The sequence below is a fragment of the Acyrthosiphon pisum genome, chromosome A1 (genome assembly GCF_005508785.2).
Source record: "Acyrthosiphon pisum isolate AL4f chromosome A1, pea_aphid_22Mar2018_4r6ur, whole genome shotgun sequence".
Lineage (NCBI taxonomy): Eukaryota > Metazoa > Arthropoda > Insecta > Hemiptera > Aphididae > Acyrthosiphon > Acyrthosiphon pisum.
Window position 1 is genome coordinate 120,966,006 of NC_042494.1, and position 6,000 is coordinate 120,972,005.

General features: G+C 36.6%; 1 protein-coding gene across 4 annotated transcripts in view; it reads left to right on the forward strand.

Annotated features, from left to right (window-relative positions):
• Window positions 1–6,000, forward strand: part of LOC100167818 (broad-complex core protein) — an 81,132-nt gene that overhangs the window by 47,766 nt on the left and 27,366 nt on the right. The window lies entirely within an intron of this gene.

Below are 6,000 nucleotides of genomic sequence, written 5' to 3' on the forward strand. Positions count from 1 at the left end.
ATTGTATGTTGCATTATCGGTATGAACATTTCTAGAAAATTCGTTACAGTTCATACTGATATTTATTTGAAGGAATCAATATTATAAATTTATAATAATTATTTGTAAACAATTTATTTCCCTTTATAATTTTTCAATTTCCCGGAAATGAGTATTTTATATTCATTCTACCTTATTTTAATTTTTGTGATTATTTTAATTTTACAGCATGACGATATTAGATAATACCCATTTTTAAAATATATTTTTATTATAATTTTCCAATCTTACCCATACATTTTATCTTATATATATTTTGAAGTGTCTTCTATTAAAAATATTAAAAATACGCACGCACGCTCCAGAGAATATTACCTTTATTTACCTATACTACACAGTGCATACGTTAGTTTAAAAATGTTTCTTGTATAATATTGTTGTATGTGGTAAATGGTAATTGTAGCATTATTATAAACGTTCTACACAAATTAAGTATTTACTCATTAATATAGAAATTGTTTAAACACAATTATAAAAGAAGTAGGTAATTAACTCGATTTTCATGATAATAACTAATATAACACCGAATTATGTATTTAATATTTCCTTTGTTCGGAGTGTATGTAGTAAATAATAAATATCACGGTAGAAATGGTCCGATTCTCAAGCACAAAGCCAAATAAGAAATGTGTATAGGTAGGTACTAAATAAAAAAAAAACGAAAAATATTTTATTTATCATTATATTTTAACATTTTTTATCGTGATACGTTGATGTATAAATGTATAATATATTAATATATAGTAAGGAAAAATAGAACCGATGGATTCAACTGATATATACGTTTACAAGACGTGTTATATAGGTGGTGAGTAGGTATATATACGGTATCACGCGTGTGTCGTAAAAACATCGACGACTGCCGAGTACACGGCACGATGTGATGTATTATGTTATATTATATGCGTATTTAAGCGACACGATAGCTGGTGTAAACGGGACGGTGATTTTCCCCGGGGCATTTCACCCTTTATTTTTGCTTTTTTTCCTACCGGACACCTTAAAGACGCCCGCGGGGGTGTTTTCCCGGAAAACGCAAACAAATCTTGACCTGTTGTACCGATATCCGTCGACTGCAGACGCTTCTCTGCTTTCCCGAACGCATCCATGGTGTTCTTATTAAATCTTCGTCAATACATATTTTTATTTTTATTATTATTATTCTAATAATTTTCTTTTTTTCCACATTTATCTCAAAAATTGTAACCGCCTTCCCTCGTAATTTCACAGAAATAAACAGGCAATTGATGCGTGATGGTGTGAACGACGATGATTGAAATACCCAAGTACCTACCTAGTTATAATAACATATTATATTATGTCATTAATTGTTATTGTAATGTTGTCTTTGTATTCGTGCGTGTCGTCTGCGACGTCACGCGCGGAATCATTTAACAACAAAATGTCTCCTCCGGTTTCGTGCACGACGATGTTGAAAATATTTCATTGGTGGACAACAACTACGATAAAAAAAAAAAATCCGTCGCCCATAGTATTATGCCCCCGTAGATAAATTAAAATATTTAATATACCATTTATACGTCCGAACAACAAAAACGTTCCAATACACGATTTTTGGTATAGTCGTCGCCGAATATTTTATGCGTTTATGTTTTTCGAATTAAGTACGAGGTTTCACGATTTAAATCCGTATACATAAATATATATATATAAAAAAATCATAATAATAGATTTTAAATCCGTACAAACACGCGCGAGACTGGTATGGAAATTGTAACGCCAATCGGGCGGCACATGTCGCGCCGCCGAGAATATTATTATTATAATAATATTTTATGTTCGTCTATATTTGCGTAGAACGTGTACAAGTACTACCTATATAATAATATAATATGATAGTCGTGTTGTTCGCCATTCTTCCTAGTGAATGCTATTTAAACGCGAATAGATCGTATATACATAGAGGTGCTGCTAATAAAAATCAGCGCTGACCTGTTTTTTATTTAATTTTTTTACATTATTTTTTCTGCAACTCTCTAAACTTGTGAATTTCCAGTTTTAACTCGCCGTCATATGGACAATCTAATTTGTGAGTGTGTGTTTATATATATTATTATTATTATTATAATATACACAATCGGCGGTGTAAAACTTTTAACATAATACAGACGTTTAAGACTAACCGCCACCACGCGTTGTTATTCGCACAACAAGTGATGCTGCTGTGGTGTATAATAATAGTACATACATTATATTATTATTATATTATAATGTTGTTACACCATGCATTTTGGGTTAGCTGGTTATACACATACAAGTGTGTGAGTGTGTGAACAGGGTCGGCATATTATAATATTGTGTTGTATGAATAATTATTGTGCCACTGTACAGAACCGATCACGCTCAAGCCGAACAAAGATGGACGGTAAAAAACAAAAACAACAAAATTACGCGAAGGAATAAAATTACGCGATATATGTTTTTCCATTTATATACGAAAAAAATACACTTCCGCGAGTTTTGCGTGTTGATCGCTTGCAGTGACGGCATTTTATTATTTTTTTTCTATTCCGATAAACAAGCCGGCTCGCACGCTATTATTTCGGACAGGTTAGTCGCATCGAAAATCTCGCGGAGGCTCGCCGCGCTCACTCCTTTTAAACTTTAAGGAGCAAATTCCGTAGGTTTTTGTTAACCATTTCAAAAAATCGAATTACCTTGTATAACCACGTAAAAATGATATTGCATATACATCCCTACGCATTATGTCAGCCTGGCCGCGTATTATTTTATTAAAAATGAAAACTAAACCATTATATTGCCTATACTTCTATTGCACTTCTCACCCTTATAGAAGTTATCTATAAATAAAATAGTTATACCCCAATTTTAATGTTATAAAATGTGAAAATTCTTTTTTAATAATATTTTTTTTCAACCGGTATCTCTTTAGCTTATTACTTATTACGGAAGAAAAACTTTTAATCATTTTTTTAACATTTTTCTAAGACTCGTTTTTAAAGTTCAAGTTTTCCAAAATGTTCTTTACGCGTTAAATAAAAAATAAGGTCTAGATAATAATCCTCTAAATTAACACTGCACTCTTATCAAGAAATATTTTAAATTCAAAATTAATTTTACTTAGGTATTGTATTATAGTAAGGTATCTACTGTAATTTTAAGGTATCATCGCGGTTTCATTAAATAATAAATTAACTTATACTTACGCAAATGAAAAATTTCGGCTCGTAGAAAAAATAAGATAACTGATAAATGTTAAAAGATACTATGATTGTTATAAAATGTTTAGTTGATTATAAATTATGTATTATTATGTTGTTGATTATAAATATATGTTTTAATTTAATAGTTCATTAATAACAATATAACTCTAGAAATAGTCAATAATATGTTACTGCGTAATAATGTTAAGTTTTCATACAATAAAGAACTAAAATGAAAATTTATTTATTTGCGTTTTAGAACGAGTCACACAACGCCAAACGTTTTTCTCTAATTATTGATTTTTCCACACCCTCCTATAAAATTTTGTAACGTAAAAACCGGAAGAACTGATTTTGAATATATATTATTTCGCTGTACGCTTTTTGACAAATTCGCTTAAAATGTAGTTTTGGTTTTAAATCAAGAGTAACAATTTTAATTTGAAACGCGGAAACATATCTATCTACACGTACCTATATATATATATGTGTATAGTAAATAATACTAATTCGTAATTAAATAAATACAGACTACTGGGTATACTAAGAGGTGGGTACCGAATTATTTCAAGCTAAAATTAATTCTTCCGGTTTCGATTAATGTCGCTTAAAAAAAAAATAACAATAATAGTAATAACAACAACAACGGGGACCCAGCGTCGTGCGCAATAATCGTTTTTCAATATATAGCTACAAGGTAGAGAGTATCGCCGACTGAAATGTCAGATCGCGATTTTCTTCGTTTCGTATTGTTTTTAGTCAAAGTCTGGGCCCAGCGGATCCTATATGTAATTATATAAGATGTAGTTATAATATCGTCCAAAGATTATAATAAATAATAACAATATCACAATCAATATTCAATATTTGAATAATATAGGTATATAGGAACTTAGTGTAAATTAGCAGTCGTCTTCAGTCAGATTTGCAATTTTTTCTTTCACCAAAAAAGCTCTTAAGTCGTATTCGCGTTATATTGTATATCAAAGTAAATTTATGTATGCGCACTGAGTGTAATGCTTGCAGTAAGTTTTTACTTTCATCCTCGCTGACAGGGTCAGGTGTCGGAGCGGCGCCGCGCCGCGGGGATATATCCTCTGCCGACGTCGCCGCCGCCGCCTGCACCTCCGTCAGCCACCGTTATATTACGTTGACCGCTTTTAACGGGTCATTAAAATCTGCAAAATTTAAACGCCTAATGGTTCGTGCGACGTTTTTAAATCGCCCTTTAATCGGGCGACGAAACGTCCGCGAGTTTCTGCAGGACACGTGCAGAATTGGCCGTGACGACTCGACGTTGTGCACAATTCGCTCGCGCCAATTCAGCCAACTACAATTTATATAATATTAAAAAGTTTGACCGCTTAAAGGCATTCCGCCGTGGTTGTAGCGTGTTTTCGCTTTCATCCGAATAGTTTCCGCGTTGTATTATTTATTTATTTATTTACTATTTTTGTTTTGTATACATATATTATATTATGCTATATATTTTGAGCTCTGCGGTGATGTAGTCGCCGAGATTTTCTGTAGCTGGTGGCATATACAATACGATTTAAATTTAATGTGTTTATTGTATCATATTAAATAAACGAACGAACCGTCGCTGCTACAGAAATGCTGTGGCGTAACGCCAATGTACATACGCGCACAGACGTATTATATGCGTACCTACCTGAGACCTTTATAATATATAAGCGTGAATATATGTGTTTTATAACAATACGAGACGTGGCGATAAATCATCGTACGGGCGGCGGTTACCGATCAAGGATTTACGGAATAATATTTTAAGCGTCCTCCGCGTCGCGGGAGAAGAGAGAAAAACGGTAGCATAAAAGGCTTTCTACCCACCATGCCGCCACCACCACACCGCCACACCTGTATACATATATATACCTGCCACGCCGAGGACGACGACGATGACGATGACGATGAGGCCTGGGCCGCTCGCGCTGCATATATAGGCCGGAGCGCTGCCTATCCGGCGTCGGTGGTGGCGGTTTTTCTAGAGAAAATCTGGGTAGGTTTACATTTTTTTACAGCCTCCCCCTCCGCTGTGCCTCATCTGCCACACCGCCGACTCTTTTCTCTTCCGCTGCCGCTGCCGTTACCACTCGCTCTGATCACGGCGCGCGTGGGCCCTCAGCTTCCGACCCGCGTTCGGTATTGATTCGGCGCTCATAAATTACATTTGCCTAGTAAAATGAGAGAACGACACCGCCGCCGCCACCGCTCTGTCATTGGTCGTGTGTAGGAAGCGGGGTGAGACGGCGGTACGAGCGCGGTGGCGACGACGACGAAGAAGGAAGCGGTGGCAGTGGCGTATATATGTAGGCTCGGCGGACGGGAACGAACCGTATTCCTCCGCCGCCGCTGCCTGTACACAGTACAAACACACACACACACGTACATATAAATTATATACGCGCGCGGGCGAAAACGAGCGGTGGCGTATATATACGCGCGCGGTGCGTGTGCGAAGGGGACGACGAAAAACGCCGAAGTGCTCGATACCCCGGGGGTAGTAAGGTGCGCGGATGAACGAGAGCGGTGGCTAGGTGGGTGGCCTGAGTGACTGGGTGAGGGTGGGGCGGTCGGAGGGATTCCCGGGGATCCTGTGCGAGTGGGGACCAAAACGGAATGAAAGTTGAATAACAATGTTCACTATTTATAGTAGTGTGTTAAAACGAATTAAATTTTTTAGCGGCGGCACATGCGCGGCGGCCTAAGCCGGGGTGGTGGCAGCGGCGGCACGGGGGGGCGGCCGCTTCGCGTA